Below are 25,367 nucleotides of genomic sequence, written 5' to 3'. Positions count from 1 at the left end.
TTCTGATGCAAACTGTGGAGACAGCAGCGACAGCTCCAGTATTCAGGCATCTGTCAGCAATGTGGGAAAGCCGGGTGCTGGTCATCAGTCTTGGCTTGGGCTCCATTGGTAGTGTCAGACACTTGGGGGTGGTGAAACAGTGAATGAGGTGCTCTTTCTCTTCAATAAAGAAATAAATGTATTTCCAAAAAGACCTCTGAGTAAAATGTGTTATTTGCCGTTTTATAAGTGAGTCACCATTATGGTGACACGTTATTCACCTGCTGGTAGCGTCAGGGCCAAAACCAGCAGTCAATGAGCTTTGGGCTTACAGGATTGAATAAGATATGTCTTTGGTATTTATTTTCAATTAAGCAAATAATAGGGGTGGTAGCATATTTTAAAACATCTAATTTCAACAACAGTGACAAGTCAAGCATGCTTCTATTTAAGTGTATCAAGATAGCGTAGGAATAAACAATGGTAGCAAGTCCAGCATTCTATTGTCATAATATATTTAACAGTTTCATTGGGATTGCATCTCTTATTCAGATTTAGATAGAAACATACTCAATGTTTCTTCACCTCATGATATACTTTCCTCCACTGTACAGTTCTTCTGGAGATATATATATATATATATATATATATATATATATGCAATTATATATATATTTAAATGTCCATCTATATGTTTGTTGATCTTGTATTTTGTATGAAGGTTTCCTTAGATCAGAGAAAACAGATGATATTTCTCCTTTGTGGACTGGCTTATTTCACTGAGCATAATGGTATGGTTATACCTGCTTGTTGAAGGTCTTTAATATTGTTATAATATAGGAGAAAATGGTGGGACACGGGGGGATGAGGAGGATGACAGAATTCATGGATCATGATACATAAATTTTTAAAAATCAAATTTCTAATCCTGTTTTTATGATGTTAATCATATATGTATGTGAGGTGCTCCAATACCCTAACCAAAATTTGTTGCTTCTCAGGGAGAAAATTAGCAGGATGTTAGATCAATGATGGAGGAGCCAGGACTCGGACTAATCACTCCAGTTACAATATGGGCATCCACTGAACCCTATTCCCATACTGGAATTTTAGATTTCACACTATAACTGATTACTGCATGTTGAATATGCTCCATCTATAAATGGTATTCATTTTGCATTGCTTAGGTGGCACAGTAATAGAATAAAGAAAATTTATGGAACACAGAACAGTGTCCTATCAATTGATTCCTAGAACCCTCTGTAAATAAGGATGTTGTTTAAATCAATCAGATCCTTTGATCATAATTAAATATTATCATTTTGTGAGATCTCATTTGCACTGTAAGTAAACATGCATCTTAAATATGGTTTAATGTAGCAAGGTTTAGTATATGTGTTGTGGTACTTGTTGGATTTGTCCTTGCCTTGCCTTATTTTGAAATGAGTCCAGAGAGACTGACATGAAAAGAATTCTGGGACTTGAAATGGCTATAGCTGTCTTAAAATTGACTATGATTCTACTATTGAATTATAGCTACTTCCTAGTTTTAATAAAGAAAATTACCTGAAAAGAATGATGCAAGCTTATAAACATGAATCTCAAGTGACCAAAGAAATGAAATAATCAAATATTGTGAATATAGAATTAGTAACTTTGTACTTACTAATAATCATTGCATTCTTTTCTCTTAAGAAAACCTAATTTTTAAAATCAGGAATGAGATGAAACGTTTTCCTGCAAAATTAAACATTATGATTTATGATGTTATTAAGTTTACAAAAAGTGGGGGGAAAGGTGTAATTAATTTTCTAGTGCCAGAGGCATGACTGCACTATTTGAGGAGAGTAGAGCTAGATATGTGATAGACCTAGAACACGAGGTTAAAGGAAAGTAATTGATATTTCTTTTTTTTTAAATTTCTTCACCCTTAAATTCCTTTGTTGTTGATTTCACTTGGAGTAAGTGAAATTTTTGTTCTTTATAAGATGAATATAGAATGGAAGCATTAAAATGGATTATACAATATAGGATGTGTGTAGGGGGAAAGTGAAAATGAATTGGCCGTCGTTCATTTGAACCTAATGATAATTTATTTTATCAAGCAAACTTGGAGGAGATGATTTAGCCATTGAGCCATCATTGCAGACCCGGCTTTTAGTGTGAACTTTCCTGCATTATTAGTACTCTGTGGCCTTGTTTTGCTAGTAGATGCTTCCAAGGTAGTGGGAAGAAGCATCGGCCTTTTTGAGTAAAAAACCTTCAAAATACTGAGTTGTGACTGAATGTCTTTCATCCTTCTCCTATCCTGAAACAGCTCTCTTTCCACCTGAAATATTTTAATATTCTTAATAACTAACAAATAAATAAATTAAATTTAAATGTCTCTATAGAGTCAGATATATATGAGCACTGCTTAGAAACAGACAACAGTATGTCTTCTATCATTATCTTATTCATAAACATTCGAGAATTTTCATATTGTGTCAACTCAAGCAACGGGCTTATTAGAGCATACAAAGTTTATTACTAAATTCCCAGTATCTATGACTAAGCCAGAAGTGTAGGAGCGTATTTCTTTTCTGCTTTTCATAATTCATTAAGCCTTTTGTGAACATGGCTTGTGGCTTAAGGGCAGGGCCTTTCATTTACATGCCGTAATATAGCACAAACTCCTCTTAATACAAATAGTATAATACAGCAAGGTTAATTATGGCAGATTTCCCTTCCTAATATTGCTTGGTGTTAATGTAACAGTTGAAGGCAACTTTAATTTTTCAACGGATCAACGTCATAGTAGCAAAATTCATGTAAGTATTTAAAGTCACTGTAAGCTACAGGGGACATTTGGAAAATTCATCAATCAGAGGTTTATCCTTTTCAAAATTAGTAGTAGAGAATGATGCCCTTAATGTAAAACCTAAAAAAAAAAATAAAATAGCATAAACTTTCTGTAATTGTATCACCACTATTTAATCATCGCCAAAACCAAATTGAAAGTATATGCACAGAGGAAACCTGAATATTTCTAACAAAGATAAGCAGTCAAATGAGTTCACTGCTACTGAAAGGGGATAAAACCACTGTACTTGTGAGACATCTATCTTTACAAGCAAAGAACAGTAGTAATTTCATTCCCCATTCTGAGATGATCATTCACAGCTATGGTCACTGTTATTGCAAGAACAAATTGAAGAATAATATTCCCCCAAGGAAAATGTGGAATATCTTAATGTTTTATGCCAGATAGGCATTTTCGCAGACATTGCAGAAAGTTAATGTTTCCTTTAGATTGGGCTATAATTCAGAGAACTATGAAATACAGATGTGAAAATACAGCCAAATAAGTAAGCTTATACTTTCTAGTTCATTCCTATTCTACTTTTTAAATTTAGCTTATTTTCACTCATTGTGTAGCTACGAGATGCAGTACAATTTGTATATACCACAAACATCCTCAACTAGAAAAATTAAATAATCCCAAATAATGAGTGAGATATTAAATAAGGAGATTTGATGATATTAAATAAGTTCTTGTCATGAGTTGCACTCTTTTTGATGTCCTTAACCCATTCATTGATTTTAAAATATTTGTGGAGCAAATGTTGTTTGCTAGCCAAATAGTTGTACAAGACTCAGCTGCACACGGATAGGATAGTTTTTGCACTAAATTAAGATATTCCCTATCACAGAAACTCAAATTAACTTAACAGGATCAAAAAAAACAAAAAGAAAACAACATTGGATGAAAATCTTTGTTGAAAGTGAAAAGAAATAGAGGGGCCTTTTAAAATTTTACTCTTTTTCAGTAGCTGCTTTAGTAAATGTATAGAAAACCATACTACTGTCAGCTACATACCATACAGGTTTTTATTATGACATGTTGTCAATCTTAAAAGGTACATAAATCTATAGTAATTGTTTAAACATATGATATTAACACTCATCTACTCAGTTTGTGAAATAGCAGATAACCATTACAGAGGTCCTGATCCTCTGCCCATCACCAGACCGTGATTTTCTCCACAAAGATATCAACTGTCAAAATATTTTGTTATTTTTGTACATATTTATGATTCTGCTAACAGTTTGAATAATATCCCTAATTATAAATATAGAAAAAGGAAACATGAATTATGTTTTATGTGTGTTTGATATTGTATATGTATGAGTTATTTTCCAAGTATTTCAGGTGGTCAATTTGGAAACATACTGAAAATATTTCTCTGTGTGTCCCCAAGGATATAAGCACAATGACTATCCCAGAAAGAACTCTTTCTACTGAACTACATGTTCAGCTTTATTTGGTAATGAAAACAGATTTAAAACAAAAACACAGAGAAACTTAATGCATAGTGGAAAGATGAATGATCCTATGATCTTACGACATAAAGAAAGTCATTTGAAAAGCTTCAAATCTATTCATTACATACAAAATTAGCATACTGAACAATAAAGAAACTTTATTATCTAATAAAAGATTTCTTAAATAAAACTAAAGCAAACATTATACTTAACAGCAGAATAATGAAAGGCTTTCCTCTGAAATGAGCAATTTCTATTCAACATTTTTCTGGAAGTCCTGGGGAGAAAAGACAATAAAATATATGGAAATTGGAAAAGAAAATAAAAATACTAATGTTTCGTAGACTGCTTTGGACTCTCTGCATAGCTATCCCTATCATTTAACAACAGTGGTATTTGCATGTGTCCCCAATTCTACATCCTTTGTTTCTCTTCTCCTCACTTGCTTCACAAATATATGAGATCATTGGCATCTTTGGAATTATTTTAGTAAAACAAAGCTTAGTTATTCAAATGTTAATGTATTCTCTGTGTAAATTTATTATAAATATTTTCTTAAGCTAAAGACCCCTTTTTCTATTTTTTTTTTGTTTTGATTTGTATTTATTTTGCACTTTACTTAAAAATCTGAGATGGAGAGAGACATCTTCCACACATTGCTACATTGCCCAAATGCCCTGAACTGACAGTGCTGGGAGTCTGAACCCAGGAGCTAAAACACAATCTGGGTCTCTACTTAGCATGGCTACAAATACTAGAGACACAGTTTACTGGATGCCGTGTTGTGCATCAGCAGAGACTGGCAAGCGGAGTGAAGGACCGCAGCTGATACCATGGTTTGCAATGTAGATATCTTATACAATGTCTCAAATGCTAAGCCAAAGGCTCATTCCATTTTCTATGTTACTTCTACTTTCCTAGAAGTTGAAATATAATACTGGCTTGAACCTGCCTGCCCTACAACAGAACCTAATACTTCTGTTTGGGAAGAATTTAGTTTACATTTTTTCAGGGATTGCAAAGTAGTTTGTATTTTTAGTATTTTCTTGAGTCTTTTTTAGAGGTGGAAGAAGTAACATTATTCTCTGAAAATAGCAATTTATCAACTAACATATTTATACTATTCTTCCTTTTTCAATTATTCGGCTACTTTCATTTATATTATCTCTTATCTTTACCTCATTTATTTCAAAGAATCTTAAGACATATATGCTGGGTCATTTGTCATTTCAGATAATCAAATTTTGGGTTTTCTGAATTTTTGCCTTTTATTGATGGAATACTCCATCTTTGATGTTTTCTTCTTTTTTTTCTGACTATATACATTTTCTTTTTGCTAAATCCATTCCAAGCTCAAAATTTTATGATGCTTTTTTTTTAATGAGATCCTATATTTCTTTTTTTAAATTTATTTTTATTTTAGACGATGCTTGCAAAATTGATCAGGGTGGGAAGGATCAAGAGTCATGAAAAAGTAGGTATAATCATTGTTTACAAGTTTTCCTTTTCTTTTTCCTGTATCTTGGGGGAGAGCGCAGACCAGGGGAGAAGCCTCTCCCAGCTTCCCAACTGTCCCAGCACCCGGGGATGGGGAACAGTCACCCAGTACCAACCCAGGGTCCTGATATGATGTACTTCTGCCCAGGTGATTTCGATAGTTCTGAAATGTTGTAGATCTCACCAATCCAAACATGAGAAAACACCTTCAATGTCCATTGGCTGATATAGTCCACCTTAGAGTCTCCATTTGCCCAGATATTTGCTGTCCTATTTGGACTGGGGTAGTGGTCCAACCTGTTCTGTTCTGCTATAGTAATAGTTGGCTTCTATATGGGCAGCCATATCCTCTATGTGGATCTGGGCCAACCATACATTATTCCATCTTTGGTATATCAGATAAAGCCACTATCAATGAAATCAACATCCTAGAAGGGCTCTGTTTTGAGTTCCGGCTGCTCCATTTCTGACCCAGCTACCTGCTAATGCATCAGTGGAAGCAGCAGAAGATGGCCCGAGTGTGTACATCTTGTACCCATGAAGAAGGCGGTCCTGGATTCTGGTTTGAATCAGCATAGCTCCAGATAGTTTAGGCATTTGGGGAATAAGCCAGTGTTTGTAAAATCTCTCTGTTTCTCTCTCTCTCTGTAATTCCACCTTTCAAATAATTATTTTAAAATCTTTAAGAGATTCAGGCCTATGTAATAGCAAACGATACATTTTCTAAGAATGCATGTGCATATATACACTATCAAATAAAATAATTGTTTAAAATTTTGCATGATTAAAGGCATTGTATCAGAAGGTCAGGTTAACTAAATAACTGAACATGAATAGAAAGATACATTATATTCATTGAGTAGAATAACTTGTTTAATTATCCATAAACCCAAAGTGATCTGATGAAATCTTTGTTCAAAATTCTAATGACATTTTTCGCAGAAATAAGAGGAAATAATCCCATAATTCACATGGAATCAGAAAATATTCTGAAGAATTAAAGCCATCTTGAGCACAAACAAAATCAGAAATACACACTATGTAACTTTATGATATTTATATGCTATATTTATGATATTTATATGCTATTGTGATTAGAATGGTATAGTATCAGCATTGAAGCATTAATATCCCAATGAAATAAAATACAGAGGTGAGAAATTAACCCATGCATTACAGTCAGTGGTTATTTGGCAAAGATTTGAACAAGTGGGAAAAGATAATATCTTTAATAAAAGATAATGGAAAAATCACATGCAGAAAAATGAGACTGGACCCCCACACACAGAATTCATAAAAAGCAAATCAAAATTAATCAGACATAGTATAATATTTGAAGTTGTAAAAGTACTGAAATTTTGTGGGGTGTGAGAGAAATCACTCCAGACAAGTCTAGGATATATTAGGAGTCTTCATTAACCAAGCTTGATGATGGCAGTGTCAACTAGAAATTAGTAATTGACAAGCAATACAACCTGAACGGAAACTCTGAGAGGAGCAAATGGTCATTACCTTGAAACCCACTCATTAAAATGAAGACCTATGTCCCAGCTTCACCAGCAATATAAATTATCTTGAGAGACATGCAGAGAACAACCTCAACACAGCTGCTAAGCTGCAGAAACTCACCTTTTCCTGGCTTCTCTGCCCACATTCCATTACTGCTAGACCTCACCTCTCCTGGAGCTCTTGAAAATACACAAATTAGTACCATGGCAGAGGACGGAGGACAAAACAAATTGATCAACTACCCGAGCCAAGCATTGGTAGTGAAGATCTGGGCAGACAGAGACTGTAAGGTGGACTATAGCAGCCAGTGGATTCTGGAGAGATTTCATGATTGGAGTGGTGGGGTCACCAGCAATTCAGGACTGCTGAACTACCAAAACATCTTTATAAATTCATGGCGTTGTAAATTTCCATTTTTCTTCCTGTTGTTGATTTTGTATTGTGGCTTTTCATTTAAGAGAGATGTGTGGTGACTGTGTAATGGAGACTCTCATGTCCAGATGTGAGGATGCAGTGCCGTGTGCATCTCTTACTTCCAGATCAAAGATGGATTACTAATGAAACTATTAGCTGTATCTTAACAAGAGGATGCTGGACTCTCTGCCATTGTCCATGCCTGCAATGATGAACATGTGACTATTTATGAAGAGCTATGCTATAGTAATAATACAGTGGAATTCAGTGAGGGGGGAGGGGACTTGGGGAGTGTACAGGGGAAATCCCAGGGCCTGTGGAACTGTATTGTAGAATGATGATAATAATTTTTTAAGTAAAAAAAATATATATATTTTTAAAAAGTACAAAAATTAGAAATAGAAAGCATCTTAGCATTTGCATCTTCACTGACTCACTCAAGCAGTGAGCTGAGGGTGAGGAGTACATAGAGGGCCTACGTTCAAGGGCTACCTGTCTTTGGAGTCTTTCCACTGGAATCCACACAGGTACTGGGGAGCCCAAGAGTCAAATTACAAGAATGATGGAAACATGCAATCATGGGAGAGCCCCTCCATATCATGGGACTTTATGGGGGTTTGTGAGGGCAATGGTTATGGAACAACGCAATAGCACCCCTTCTCAGGTTCCAGGTGGGTAGAAAGAATTATAAAGATAGAGAAGACATGGCTTCTATGTTCATGACCCTGTACTAGCTGCCTAAGACCACAGCAGTGAAAATTTGTTGACATGGATCAGAGCAATGATTCCTTAGATATGACTCCCAGATAAAAAGTAACAAATATACACAAATGAGGTTGTATCAAGCTGGTGAATTTTCACACATCCAAATAAATAAAATAGCCAAAAAAAATGAAGAGGCAACCCATAAAACAGAAAACAAATTGTAATAACATAAGTATTATTTACATGGTTCTAGTAATCATAATGTATTACAGAATCAAGTCATTCAGTAACAAAAAAAATGAAATCTAATGGAAAATAGAATTATTTCTAAATGGATATTTCTCAGAAAAAGACATGGAATTGACTAACTGGTACACAGAAATAATTCTTAACATCATAGTAATTACAGTGCTATCTTGAGAGTTCTCAGAAGTTCCTTAAATATTGCCAAATATTAAATGATGATCCAGAAAATGTTCATATCTCTAAGTTGCTTAAAATATAAATGCTAATTTATATTTATGTCAACAAATTATAATAATTGGGTATTATTTAAAATTCATGAAATGCATATTTTGGTTTACCTTAAGATTAACTGAAATGCAAATAATAGTACAAAATCACTGTGAATAAGAGCAAAAGTTACTTATATTCCTTCTAAGTACAAACTAAAATGCCTATTAACCTGAATAATTTAAATAATATTGTAAGCAATAAGTCTTATAGCCAAGGAAAGATGCCAACTGGTAAAGTACAGCTAGTTCCTAATTACTTTTAAGGCTGAAATAACAATATTTTTTCTAGTCACAAATAACATAATTTGCAGATTTTGATTTTTACAGAACACAGAGGAACTAACCCATAACTCAGGGACAGTTTCAGATTACTTATGTGCAGATTAGAAACATAAATGGAATGTGTCTTTTAAGGACATGACAAATAAGTTAGGCATACCACAAAAATATCACTTCTATTTCTTCCGAATTGTACATTTGCTAAGAGTGTTAAATTTTGTAAAGGTTTTATTTTTTATTTTTATTGCAAAGTGAGATATACAGAAAGGAGGAGAGACAGAGAGGAGGATCTTCTATCAGATGATTCACTCCCCAAGTGACCACAACGGCCATTGCTGCGCTGATCCAAAGCCAGGAGCCAGGGACTTTGTCCAGGTCTCCCACAGGGTTGCAGGATTTTAAGGCTTTGGGCTGTCCTCAGCTGCTTTCCCAGGCCACAAGCAGGGAGCTGGATGGGAAGCTGGGCTGCCAGGATTAGAACCGGCGCCCGTATGGGATCCTGGTGTGTTCACGGTGAAGACTTTAGCTGCTAGGTCACCGTGCCAGGTCCTAAGAGTGTTAAATTTTAGTAAACATTATTTTTGTAGCATGATTTTATCAAATCTGAGACACTGAGTGAGACTACAACACAATGAGTCAGTGCATACAGCAGAACGTCTCTCTAGCTCTACACAATCAGAAAGAAATCAGACATATTTTATAGATCAGGAAGTTCGGTATTGTTCCTGTTTTCTGTGAATCATTTGTCTTAAAATATGTGTTTTATGCCAACATTTGTGATTTTATATAATAAGCAATATGGAATGCTCATTTTTTCATGGGAGTCCATGTGTAGTTTTAATTTGATACAGGATACTTTGCTCAGAGAGAGCATTTCTAGCTTGAAAATATGTATAACTCTTCTCGTATGGGGATGAAACTTTAACTTGTAAAGTCTCCTGTGTTAAATAGGGTCTCTGAGAGAAGCACTGTGAGTATTGGCATCTGAAATGCCATTCATAATATTTTACCTGTTAATATTATAGTTAACTTACAGAAAGTGTAAAGCACTGATTTGTGTTGATGTATGGAAAATAGTTACATTGCCTGAATATACATTAACTTACGACAAAGTTTGGCATAGGAGTAAATATGAGGGTAATTGCATAGGTAACACACTATGAGTGTATGGTTGACAGAAAGCTCAGTAAAAATAATGGAAGCATAATTTTTTATTCATTTGATTAAGAAAGACACTTCTTAATAATGGATTTGCTGCTAGATTTTTATTTATTTATTTTTACTTTTAACTGAATTTGTTGAAAGAAAACACAAAATGCTTCAGCACCTTGAGACCAAGATTCTCAGACGTCATTTAGTAAATTCAAATTGTGATCTTGAACTTATGAATGTCGTTTCAGAACAAAATTTACTTTCTTAACATATTCTGTGAAGGAGTTGAAAAACAGTATAAAAGGAAAAGCATGTATCTCATTCTAATTTAAAGATCCAAGCCTCTCTACTCATTTGTCATATGTTGGTTGCTGGAAGATTGAATATATCGTATTATGAAATAAAGAAAAAGACATTAAAAACAAATATTCCTAAAATCAAAATAAGAGATCATTTATATTAAATTTTCAAAGAAGACTGAATCCGTTGCAGAGAGTAAGCATTTTATCTGTCAAGGTTGTAGTTATACATGCTTGTAATGAATGAGTTAAATGTAATACAATTTTGCCTGTCAGAAAAAGGAGACTCTCAAATGCCCATCCTTATATTCATTGATCATGTTCTCTGGAAATGAATCTAGGGATTTGTTACTCCCAGTTCCGTGCAGGTTATTGACTTCTAGATAGTAATGAAGACTAATTAGATAAGATTACTCCTTGTGGTAAAACAATAGCTTGTTGAGAAGGAAAAAAAGTTATTTCAATACTTCATTGAGGACCAGGAAAGGATATTATGTTTGTATTAGTTTGAATTCATGATTCTCAAATCCCTAAATGAGGAGCTAATAAAAATGCGTATGCATTCTCTTATTTTGCTGTGCTATGAGCAAAATGCATCTGTGTACAGGACTTACAGTTTTTAATGATATTTTCTTAAGAAGTTCATCTCTTTAACATCTTCATGTAGTTCACTATGGCATCAGATACTGTGCTGGGTACCTAAATGTAGCATTAATTGTTTGACGAATAATTTCTCATTCTGGGTGTATTGTTAGTGTTAATGAAAATAATTAAGCTTTAAATACCTCACAGAATGATTGTGAATGCAACATTGCATTAATATTTCCTTAATTTCCCATGAATTTTGACATTCTATACATTACATGAGCGTGTACTTCCTATTTAAGTCAGTTAAATTTTAATTATATTATTTAATTGATAAGTCTTAATTGTTTATATGTAGGTTATACTACAGTGTTTTAAAACAAAATTATTAAATGACATCTCCATTTACTATAGAATATTTTTAAAAATTAAACTTCAGAAAAGTATTATTTTGGCAAAATAATCCAGCAATACCACTTATGGTACATATATATTTAAAATAAATATCCCAAGCCCAATGGCTCAATGGCTTTATCCTCACCATACAAGCACTGCGATCCTGTATGCACACGTTGTGCCCGGCTGCTCCACTTCCCATCCATCTCCTTATTTTTTGGCCTGTGAAAGCAGCAAAGGCTGGAACAAAGCCTTGGGTCTTTGTACCTTCACTGGAGACTCAGAAAAGACTCCTGGCTTCTGGCTTCAGACTGACTCAGCTTCTGCTGTTGTGGTCATTTGGGGAGTGAACCAGACAATGGAAAATATTTCTGTCATTTTTTTCTCTGTAAATCTGATCTGCCTTTTCAATTAAAATAAATAATCCTTTTGTAAAGATATTAAAAATAAATGTTCAAAGTAATAAATGTTCATGTTCTCAACAAAATATTCACAAGTCAAAATACGAAATAAAGTATCCATTAAATTTATACACATGTCCAAATTTTCCTTTAGCTTTAATGAAGTAAAATTAGAATATTCTGTCATGTAAGACAATGAACTAAGCCGTGCACTAGAACTCAAATCTCTACAGAAGTTTCAATAAAACGAATACAAAAACTTAGGAACAATAAGGTAGTCATCCTGTCCTATGATCAGTGTAATGAGCTTACACTGAGTTACAAGTAGTAAATTGTAATTGAAGTAAATGAAGCCTAAGAATAAGGTAGACAATTTAGATTTCCAAACTTTATCATTACAACATATTTTGGTTATTTCTCAAAAAGGACAGAAACAAGAAACTTTAAGTAAGAAAACTGATTAATTTCATATTCATACTTTCTTTTTAACCTAAAATGTAAACACTTGCTTTAAGATTTAAAACATGTAATATATAATTTTGTTGAGTATTTCCACTTTTTCTTTCGTGCTATATAAATGAATATATAGCAAATTCTTATGATATATCTGCTCAATTTTAGTATTAATACTCAGTAAATTTACAGTACATTTCCATTTAAGAATTGCACATTTTCATGTTGTCATGCTAAAGTTCAGTTCTGAGATATTCATGTTATTTCACTTGTATTTAAAATGAATTCAACTGCCATTTGGCAAGAAGCATGTCACAGCTAAATTAGAACCCAAATGCACCATTATCATCTTTACCTGTCTTCAATCTCTCACCATCCGTTTTGTTTTATGCTGTATGATTTTTCCAAGAGGCATCAAGTGAGGTTAAGCAAAGAAAGAACTCCAGGTTGTACAATTTTAACACAGGTCCTTGCAAAGACAGATTTTCTTGTTTGTATAGTACGTAATGTCTGGGAGAAAAAGCTCTGACCTATTCCAACTGAATTTTATGCCCATTCCTAGGCCAAAGTCTTTAACTATGATTATACAAATTGTGCAGGAGTAAATCCAAAGACTTTTAGTTTCATCTTGTAACTTCTAAGGTGGCATGAATTGACTACTCCACAGGAGTGCTGTGACACATAGACAAAACAGAAATGCAAAAACTAGCTAACAGATAAGCTTTGTCTCTTAATTTTGTTATTTTTTTCGATTGGATGTTCTGAATGTTTTGGGTGGACATAAACATTACACAATTAGTAACATAAACATAAGTACTAGGCTAGTATACCATGAACAGTAATGTAGCTATAGATCATTGTATAGTATGGAAAATGACATAATTGGCTTAACAAATATGTGAATCCAGATGACTACTAAATAAATGGTGTATTCAAGGCTCTGGCTTATGTAAAAGGAAATCAAAGGTAAGTCCTTAACATTTATGTAAACTTAGCCAAACTGCTTTGACCCCTCAGACATTCATGTCTAAATTCAGGATAGTAAATGATTCCAAACTTATAAATTTTCCATTAAGATTGCCAGAGAAAAACACATGTCAAATGCTTCAAAATGTGTCCGGCACATGATAAGCACTGAATAAAGTGGCTGTTATGATCAAAGTGGTGGTTTTGTCATGGTTTTAGTTGTATGTCCTACTTCCCTTGCCATATCATTTTGAAAATAGTTTACAAGTATATTTTCTGAAAGCTACCACTGACATATTAGTAAAGAGAAGCACTTACTTTAGTAAGGTGCATAGTGAAGTGAGTATTCCCAGGTATATGGTGATCTTCTAGTCAGCCTTACTGGCTGAAGCGATTCTGAGCATAAAATTCAGAAAGAAGATGCAATACATTTAAAGGAACTCAACACACAGGAAGAGTAGCAGAACCAGAGAGAAAGTACAACTCGATGGAGTGATAAAGGAAAACGTACTTATTTGCGATTGCAAAACAATTAAAAAATGAGGAAAGTAAGCAAGTTACTGGGAGTTAGCAAGATCTGTTATTTAAACCTGAATAGAGATAACTTATGGACCATCTTCCCCCGCCCCCGCCCGGACCGCAGAGCTGCTGATTTCTAATAATTAACTTTTATGCCCTGAAGGAAACAGGTTTCTGATTCCAGAAACACTAAAGATGCAAATGAACATGTATGTTCCATCCGTCTTCATGTGACCAGGACATCGGCTATTAATGTGGGAAAAAAAGTCTGTGGTGTTCATAGCAGACTTAAAACTCCTTAAAAGGCCAGATCTGTTTTTTTCTTTTTTTAATTTAATTTAATTTTTTTTATTTCATCTTGGAAGAGCCTGTTTTAGGCCTAGCAGTGTGGCACAGTCCGTTAAGCTACTTCTTGGAATGCCTGTGTCCCAGGTTGCAGTGCTAGCTGGCATCCCGGCTCCCTTCTGTTCAGCCTCCAGCTAATGTACTTGGGGAGCAGAACAAGGTTGCTCAGGTGCTGGAGTTCCTCCAACCCACATGTGACACCAGATGAAGTTCTGGCTCTTCTCTGGGGCCTAGCTAACTGTAGCTGCTGTGCACATTTGGAGAGTAAGCCAGCAAATGGAAGTCATTCAAATAAATGAATAATAGATCTTTTTTCCATAAATGTGATCATTATATTAGCATTTACTACACCAATTCTTATGCAAACACACGTGGACACTCACACATTTTGTAGGGAAAGTGCAAAATGTGAGTGTGCTTCCTTTAGATGAACGGGCACAAACAAACGTGATTGAAGTGTTTTTAGTGAGCTCAGAAAACAATTGCTAGTATCATAATCCTCTTATGAGAATGCTAACAAGGCGTTTTGGTTATTTCTACCCCAGTTCAGATATGGGATATGATAGACTCATCAGAAGATGAAAAGTCAATATTAGAGAGAACACCTGCTATCCTTTGTATGTATTCGCACTTCATGGGAATTATACTGAAGGATAGAAGCCTACCAATTTTACTAATTATCTCTGTATTTCAGAGAAAGTAATTTAATCTCCCTCATTCTCAATTTCCTAGCCTCTAATGAGATATGGTTGTAAAAGATTGTCAATTACAAACTCTCCAGCTCTTCAAATCTATAAATTAGCTTGTCAACCCCCTGACACATCTGAATAATGCTGGAGATGTTATTATGTTCAATGTAATTTTGTATCGGAGATTTGTTCAACTCAAGCAAGAAATCATGCTTTGACTTCAGTGATCTTAAAAACCAATATATATGTTAGCTAAGTTGTTGCATTAAGATTTTGGGTAGGGCTGCATTGCACCACAGGGAGTTAAGATGCCATTTGCAATACAGGCATTTCATGTTAAGGTGCCTCCAGTTTAAATCCAATTCACTGCTAATATACCTGGGGGGAAAGTCAATGGTGGCTGGATTATAAAGATTGCTGCAATCCACAGAGGACCCAGAAGGAGTTAACTGGATCCTGGCTTTAATGACAATTTAGGGGACAGATCAGCATATACAAGATTCTCTCTCTCTCTCTCTCTCTCTCTCTCTCTCTCTCTCTCTGTCTGTCTCGGATGCAGCACATGATGGCTCAAATACTTGCCACCAATATCAGAGACTGCTTTTTTGCACTCCCTAATTTAGCCTGGGCTAGCTCTGCTTGTAACAACAATTTAGGGAGGGAATTAGCATGCAGGAGATGCTTTCTACCACTGCTTTTCTCTCTATCCTTAAATAAAATGCAAATAAAAAACAATAAATAAGGAATGCATTCAAAAATATCAGGAAATTAGAGTAACCCAGTGAACTACCAAGTGAACTGATGAGCGGACATCATTCTTGTCAGAATTACTGATTTGTGTTTCCTTTCAGGTTGGCAATATAGAAGAAAAAGAATGGTCATGTTACATTTTGGCATTCCAAAGTCTAGAAACTACATTTTATTTAGGAGATTTCACAGATCATATACAGAAAGATCATTGTAGTCATCTCAAAAGTGAAATTCCTGAAGATATTAAGAGAAATTTGTTACCCTGCTGCAGGATCCAGGTGATAGACTGCAATCAATTCAGGAGGACATACACAATTCCAAATATCAGGATAATGATTAATTTTTATTACATGTACAAGTTTATTCATAGCCTTAGATAATGATTAAAAATATTCTGTGGGTATAGTGGCACTGTACGTATTAGGCCACATCTTGTTATGCCCGCATCCCATATACGATTCAGTCACAAACCCGCTCTTCAAATGCCGGCAACAGTCATGTTAGGGCTAGGCTAAAGCCAAGACTTGGTAGATTAAAACCCGTCTCACAGTGGGTTTTGGGGACACATCATTAGAATCTGAACTTTCTGCCTCCCACGGGAGGCATTTATTATAGCTCCCTTGTTTATTGACACCAGGCAACAAAAACTTTGAAGACCGTATCTATTATTTAAGGAAAGTTGAAATAGTACAATATAATTTAAGCTAATGAAATCAAAATGTCTGTTATCTATATTTAGTGATGAGTGGTTAAATTATAGGTTCACTTTTAAAGAGAGTTTATACCAAGACATCTTCAAATTTCATATTAAACATTATAGTATTTAAGTTGCAGTATTTTATTGTGTTTTGCAATTATTTTAACTTTAGATTTGATTTGAAAAATTGTATTTTTTTAAAGATTTATTTTTATTTCCATTACAAAGTCAGATATACAGATAGGAGGAGAGACAGAGAGGAAGATCTTCCATCCGATGATTCACTCCCCAAGTGAGCCGCAACAGGCCGGTGCTACGTCGATCCAAAGCCGGGAACCTGGAACCTCTTCCGGGTCTCCCACGTGGGTGCAGGGTCCCAAAGCTTTGGGCCGTCCTCGACTGCTTTCCCAGGCCACAAGCAGGGAGCTGGATGGGAAGTAGAGCAGCCGGGATTAGAATCGGCGCCCATATGGGATCCCGGGGCTTTCAAGGCGAGGACTTTAGCCGCTAGGCCACGCTGCTGGGCCCTGATTTGAAAAGTTGTAAAACAGACAGTGAAAAAGAGAAAAGGGGATAAGAAATTATTAACATATCTTAAAAAGAGATACCAAGCTAAAAAAAGTAAATTTCTAAATATCTAGAGCTCAGGATTCTAATTTTACTTCCTAGTCATTTAGAGCAACTCATTTACAGGTATCAATAAATCAATTTAAGAAGAAAAAGGGCACTTACTTTCATAGCATTCAAAGTAGGAAAAGGACATGAACCAAAATAGTTTGAGCTACTTAGATCATTTTTATCATATTATCTCCCTAAAGGAGGATAATTTAATTTACCAAGATCGAGTATTGACTGAGACATAGATTCCCAAAGTAGTTACTAGGTAAATGAGAAAGATTGGAATAAAAATGATTAAATATGATTAACATCGAATGAAGACATTTATATGTAAGATTCTTTAACCTGGGAGGTTAGATTATTTAAACTATATGTGTTAAGGAAGTAAAATTTACCTGATTACTAAGAAAGAAAATATAAATTATTTAAAAATTTATATAAACTCATCTATTTTCAGTGTACATCTTTTCTAAGATTTCCTTAGAATTTTTAAATTTTATTATTGTGGATGTGATTATTAGTAAGTTGTTTTTTGGAATCAAATGCTATTGATGTATCTTCACTAACTAAATGATGCTATGCAAGTTATATATTATTCTTCATTAATTTCTTTATCATTAATGATAATGGCTATCAGGATGGTCAAAAATAATTAAGCACTTAAAAGATATGTCAGGAATTGATATAAAACATCGAATTAACGTGCAGTAACTCTATCCAATTACTTATATATGCTATATTTCAAAACCAAATGAAAAATATTTTTAATGTAAATTTGTCAAATACAAGAGGAACATATGGAAAGATAAATATTTCATCAAGAATTACTGTTGCAAGGCAAAATCTTGTAAACCTGGATGAGCACTATTAAACCTGGAAAAATAAAAATCATATAAAGAATGATGGACGAATGTATGAACATTATACAGTAAAGGTGGTGAAAGAGTTTATAATTTTCACTAAACTGAGAAATATTACAATGTGACGTTCTATTTTACTAACACTTCATAAGAAAAACTTGCTATTTCATCAAAAAATCACAGCCTGCTTATAACGGTGCTTCTGTTCAGAAATACAAACTTATGTTTTCTTCAGAAGTGAAATATTTTGGCAGAGAGTAGAAGGAAAAGAGCAAAGAAAATCTCCAGAGACCAGAAAGTAAGCGGAACCAAAGCTGACAACGTCCTCAAAGCTTTTGCTTTAACGTTAGTTTGTTTCACAGTGAGGTTATTGACAAGGACACAAACTTTGCTTTTTTCATTTATAAGAGTTATGTTATGTTGTATATTTATTTGAACAAAAGTCAAACTGACATTCTCATGCTTTCTCTAAAATTCCCAGACTAAAAGGACACCATTTGGCAGAGATGAAGATTTCACTTCTATCACATGACCTATATTGTCACTTGGTGCTGCTGCCAAGCCTCAAAAACTTTACTCCGGACAGCAAAATGCTTAAATTTGAAAGAAAACAGTCCAGTATCTAGAATCAAGTCCACCCCTCTGAAATAATACCTAATCTAATTTCAATAATTTAAAAGTCACTGCAAGATTGTCATCAAATACTTCCATTTTTAGAACTAGATAAGCAGGCAGCGAATGGAAGACAAACATTCTCCCCACGACACTGCCCTACAGGGCCAGCATTTGCGGCTGCCTACATGGTTGGTGCCTAGTATGGAATCAGTTCATGTCTCTCATACAAGTGTCACAATATTAATACTTTCTTTTCAGGTATAGCCTTACACACTAGTTTACAGGATGGTGTTTGATTAAAGCTTAGATGTTGCTAATTAAATGGTTGTCACTATTACTAGCCTAACTGGTATGTTAAATGCTTTAAAGTTTTGCTACTTAATAATTCTAAACATTAATTATTTTAAGTGTCTGGTACATGTGGTAAATGACAACTGACTATAATAATTATATTACATGATTAATTGAGTTTAGAGAGGTTTCTTATAATATTGTTTATTAGCACCTTAATATGCGTTTAAATACATTCTGGAACGATGTTTCTAGAGGTACAATGTGCTGTACGTTTGTATTTGTCATTATTAATGAAAACCTATTGTTTCATATTTAATACCATTTGCCCTTTAATATAAATTTCCTGTCAAACATTAGTACTTTTCCACATTTGAATCCCTCAAATAGTATTATAAATATATTAAATTATCCCTAAATTTCAATATATTTTCTTTAGTCACAAAAAGTTGTTCCTATATTTTTTTTTAATTATTTATTGTTTAACTTCAGTAATTACATTGTATTATGTGACACAATTACATAGATACTTGGGTTCTCCCCACCCCTCCCCAAACCCTCCCACCATGGTGGATTCCTCCACCTTGTTGCATAACCACAGCTCAAGTTCAGTTGAGATTTCCCCATTGCAAAGCGTATACCAAACATAGAGTCCAGCATCTTATTGTCCCGTCAAGTTCAACGGCTTCTTAAGTTTTTTCTTCAAAATAACAGCAGTATATCAAGAATTGAAAATATGCACTGCATGCTGTAGACTAATTTAAAATACAGTAACCTAGATCTGATCTCCAAACTGTATTCTTTAATACTAGTCATACTCTGGCTTTTCACATTAACAGAATGTTGCCTGATCTTATTGGATATGATGATGATCATACCACATATGTAAGTTCCAAAGTGTTTAAATCCATATGGTGCAAACCTCAATACAATTTTCAGATTTAATGAGTTCGAGTGTTTTTTGCTACACTGATACCTCATGGATTTAGCATGCTTTGCAAAGAATCATTATTTAAATTCATTATACTGTATCTCCTGGTAGCATTGATAGAGAACTACAAACCATTAAAATTCTTGTCTAAAAACAATCAACAATGCCCACAGAGTGTATTTCATTTCCAGATTCAGTTCCCCTAAGTCAAACCATTATTTTTATATAGAGAACAGTTTGTTTATTTTATAATGGTAAAATATAATCATACTTCTTTCCCTCTGAGTTAATCTTCCTCATTCTGTGGCTCCTTTGTTCTTTCTTTTTTCTTAAATGTTTTCAAAGATACCGTTTTAATCCAAGCTATAGCCACAGGGTTAATGTGCTACTAACCATGTTATTATTCAACAAGTAGAAATATCACGGGTAAATGTTATTAGAAGACATATGCGATAATATAAATATTTTTAATTTGCTGATACTAGTTTTATGGCCTTGTATGTGTTCTAACCTCGAAAATGTTCCATGTACTGATGAGAAGAACATACATTTTCTGCCTTTTGGCTAACTGTTTCATACATGCCTATTTGGTACATTTGATCAATAGTATGATTCAACTTTATATCTTTATTAATTTCCATCTGGAAAATCCATCCATGATGACTGTAGGATATTGAAATCACCTATTAGTATCACATAGTATATTACACTACTGTATAGTGTTTACTGTATATGTCAGTGCAGTCTTATATTTGGTGCATATATTTATGATTATTATGTGTCCTGGCTTAATTGAAACCTTTATCAAAATATAAAGTCCTCTTTATTCCTTTTTATAAATTTTAATTTATATTCTGTTTTGTCTAACATCGACATAGCAATTCTCGACTGCTTTTGCTTTCCAAGTGCTTGATATAATTTTTCCAATCTTCTGGTTTCAGTTTGTGTATATCTTTGTGAGGCAGGCAGCAGACACTTTGAAATAATTCAATTTGACTATATTTACTTTTATTCCAATTGGGCCCTCCTCAGACACAGGCATGGAACTGGATGGGAAGTAGAAAAGCCAGGACATGAAATAGTGCCCATATGGGATCCCGGCACATGCAAGATGAGGATTTTAGCTATTAGCCCACCACACTGGGCCTGTGATTTTATATTTAGCAGTTTTTTTACCATTAGGACTCTGTTGCATTTCCATCTGAACATTAGAATTTATTATTATTACAATTATATAATACTTTGCATATCTTTTTATTATCTTATGGGCACTGGGATTTCTCTTCACCCTCCTAAAATCCGTTCCACCCACTGATTTCCCCTATATTATTACATAGTATAGTCCTTCGTAAACAGTCATAGTCCATCATTCTACTGAATACCCACTTGTCCCTGAATAAATGAAAGTCAAAAATCTTTCAAAGAAAATGTTGCTACTCTATGACCTATGAGTCAATGAGGAAATTAATGTGAAAAAAATTTGAATGAATGAAAATAAACAGAAAAATGTCAATACTCATGAGATGTAGCAAAAAGAGTAGTGAGAGCGACACTTATAACATCAGATGCTTCCAAAAAACTGAAAAATCCCGAATACCTGATCTAAGAGGAAAAGAAAATATTCAGGAAACAAGAAATGATAAAAAGCACAGCAAAAATTAATGGCATTGCAATTAAAACAGTACAAATTGCAAGAAAGGGCAATTTTTTAAGAAGATGAGCAAAACAAATTTTAGCCAGACTATCAGTGCAAGAGAGGTAAATGTAGAGATGAATTCGAAAGCAACCTAAGAAACTAGAAGAATGGTCTGTTCTTGCTAATGGACCCTTTGATCACTGTGTGTGCTTCTTCATCATTCTTCATACTTCTCACATCAAAGTCAATATTATATGTCATAAAAATGGCTATACCAGCTCATTTTGTTCTTTCCATTATCCTGGAATCTTTTTCCATCCTTTCACTTTCAGTTTCCACATATCTTTGTGAGATGTGTCTCCTGTAGGCAACAGATAGATACGTTTTGCTTTTAATCCAGTCTTTTTACCCATGGTTGATTGATGAGTTTAAGCCATTTACAGTCCGAGTTAATACGAATGGGTGGTAATCCGGCCCTGTCATTTTAGCAATGGGTCTTTTAATTCTCTTTAGTCTTCTTTCGTTGTTTTATTGGGGCATTCTCAACAATTGTCTTTAGTTTGGGCAGGTGCTATTCTTTTTCTCGGTCAAGAAACATCTTTAAATATCATTTGTAGGGCAGGTCTGGAAGAAGCATATTTTTTTGAGGTTTTCTTTACCATGGAAGAATTTTATTTTCTTTTCAAAGACAAAGGAATTGTTGAATACGTTATTCTCGGCTGATAATCTTTTCCTTTTAAAATCTGGAATATGTCACTCCATTCTCCTAAGCTCTAAGCTCTCGTGATAGGATTCCATCATGGTCTCTATAACCCTAGGTTCTGGCTCACCACTCTCCACTCCCTGTGATCCTCTTCTAGGCCACACAGTTGCCTGCACAGACTTCTTCCAATCCCAGTTTGAACATTGACTGGTATTAGGGAGACACAACCTGTTGGTTTTCAGCAGACTGGTCTTACTGGAAGTTGTTCTAAAGGTCACCCAGATCTATTTTGGGGAACCCATCGGATGCCAAGTCAGTATGATTTTCCCTATGAGACTAGTTTAATGCATTGAGTTAGAATTAAGATCACTCCTGGCTCAAAGCCTGTGCAGCTTACAGTTGTAACTTCAGCCCTAGAGGCTTTTCTTCAGTATGCAAAATGGGACCTGATGCAGCACTGGTGCAGATCCAGCCCTGCTGGCTTTTAGGTCTGGGAGCCACCCAGATCTATCTTGGGTGAAACTTGTAGCATGTCAAATCAGTACTGTTTTGAATGTTGGGCCAGTTCAGTACGTTGAAACAGAAATGAGTTCACTCCCGCCTTAGTGCATGTGCCGCACACTGTTATTCCTCCAGCCCCACAGCCTTTTCCTCAGTAGACAAAATGGTGCCTGATGTGGTTCTACTGGGGATCTGAGCCATAAAATCAGCCCCATTCCTGCACCTGCCTGCTTGGGTTCTGCCACTCTGCTTCTGCTCATGGTTGAACCCAGCAATACCTGGTCCCTGCAACAACACTCCACTGTCTCTGCTGCTTCCCTGTGTCCACAGGTCTTTGGGTGTCACCTTGCCATCAGCCTTTCTGTCGTAGTTGCATGGTTCACACTCTGTCTGATTCACCCTGGCTAATGATTCTTCATCTGTCAAACTGTATCCTTGCTCTATTCTGCCATCTTGATCATCTTAATTCTCTCCTTCCTTTTTCCCTCCTTTCCTTCCATCCTTTCTTCTTTCCCTTTTTTCCTTTCCTTCTTCCCTCCCTCTTTTCCTCCTCATTCTCTTTCTCATTTTGCCAAATTCACTTCATATGTCAATAACATGCATGTATACATATGCATGATTTTACTTGAAAAGAGGGAAACTAATAACATAGCATAAGGTGTTGATGATATTGTCCATCATAACCTAAAATCTCTGATGCTCTGTGCATGAAGTTTTTAGAGTAAGTCCAAAGTATTCTTAAAGTTTAGGAGAATACATTTTTTTTTTTCTTTTTTTTTTAATTTATTTTTTTTTCTTTTTAAATTATTTATTATTTTTACTTCATTAATTACATTGTATTATGTGACACAGTTACATAGGTACTTGGGTTCTCCCCACCCCTCCCCAAACCCTCCCACCATGGTGGATTCCTCCACCTTGTTGCATAACCACAGCTCAAGTTCAGTTGAGATTCCCCCATTGCAAGCGTATACCAAACATAGAGTCCAGCATCTTATTGTCCAGTCAAGTTCAACAGCTTCTTAAGTACACCCTCTCTGGTCTGAAGACAGAGCCAGCAGAGTATCATCCCAGTCAATTGAAAGCTCCAACATACCATCAGCAAAAATTTACATCATTATGGAATTAATTGACATAGTAATGAGTAACCAATATGTTAAAAGTAAATGCGAGTTCCCAGCCACCTTCTGTGACCACCTCACCTACACTTCAATTTTAGTTTATACACAACATATAACATTCATAACATCACATGTTATACATAATGAAGGAAGATACTTCTTTAAAATACATCAGAATAGAATGAGAAGCATTAATCCAGCGAAAAGGGAATTTAAGGAAGTTTCTAAAGAAATTATGATAATTTTAAAGGTCTTTGAGGGAAGCATATCAGTACATGTAAAATGAGATAAACAGAAATGCAAAGTAGCATATTTTCAATTAAAGGACCACATCACTTTAGAAACTCAATAACATACTATCCATTGAAGTTCTTATTTATTTATTTTTTTAAGTTCCTTTTTTTCTTCTGGGAAATCAAGCCCACAGAGATGAGAGGCAGAGAGAAAGATCCTCTGTCTGCTGACTAACGCCAAGTGGGCGCAGTGGTCAGAGCTGAGCTTATCTGAAGCCAGGATCAGGAGACCACCCAGAGTCTCTCACAGGGGTGCAGGGTCCCAAGCCCTAGGGCCATCCCTGACTTCCCTGCCCAACCACAAATAGAGAGTTAGATGGGAAGTGGGGCACCTAGGACATGAGCTGAAGCCCACATGGGATTCCAGAGCATGCAAAGTGAGGACCCTAGCCACTAGGCTGCCATGCCAAGCTCTGATATTCTTCTTTTTTTAAATACTATTTTTAATGCCATCAAATCACATGTAGAATTCTGTGAGTTTGAGTGTGTGTTTTTGGTTACAAATATAAATAATAAAATTTACAACATGAAGAAAAATAAGAATATGAATCACACAAATCAAGAAAAACGAGAAAAAAGGAGTGATTGGTATTGTGGATTAAACCAGTGCTTGTGCTGCTGCATCCCTTATGGGCACTGGTTTGTACCACCACTGCTCCGCTTTTGATCCAGTTTCCTTAATGTTCCTGGGAATGCAATGGAAGTTGAATCAAGTCTGTAGACCACTGTCACCCACAAAGAAGACCCAGACCTTTGGGGCTGTGAGTCAGCAGGTGAAAAATATCCCTGGCTTTCCCTCTCTATTCTTTCAAATAAGTCAATGCATATTTTTACAGAAGAATTATTTGAATGGTAGAGTTAGAATTGGAGCGTTGGACAGAGAGAGAGAGTGCTACTTTCAACCATTGGGTCACCCATGAAATGCACTCAATAGATGAAAGTACGTTGGTCCATATCAAAGATGCAGAATCTTCTTCCAGATCTTCTGTGTGGGTGTGGGGGCCTAAGTCCTGAAATCATCCTCCATTGCTTTTCCAAGCATGCTAACAGGATGCAGTATCGGAAGAAGTATAGCCAGGTCTCCAATAGGAGCACATACAGCATGACATCGTGGGGGTGCGGCTCCATGTGATACGCATAGCACTGGTCCATGCAAAGAATCGTTTTCATTGTTGTTGCTTGTTTCTTTTTAGTTTTAGTTTTATTCTGATTTATTAAATGTATTTAAAAACTATCCATAAATAAATCTTAATAAAATAGAAAGTTTTTTATCTTGTCTGGTCACCCAATTATTTTTTTAACTACTTTAAACCAAGTGTACCTCCTATCTCATTTTAAAAATC

Source organism: Ochotona princeps, chromosome 14, assembly GCF_030435755.1.
Source record: "Ochotona princeps isolate mOchPri1 chromosome 14, mOchPri1.hap1, whole genome shotgun sequence".
NCBI lineage: Eukaryota > Metazoa > Chordata > Mammalia > Lagomorpha > Ochotonidae > Ochotona > Ochotona princeps.
Note: the sequence above shows the minus strand (reverse complement) of the source record.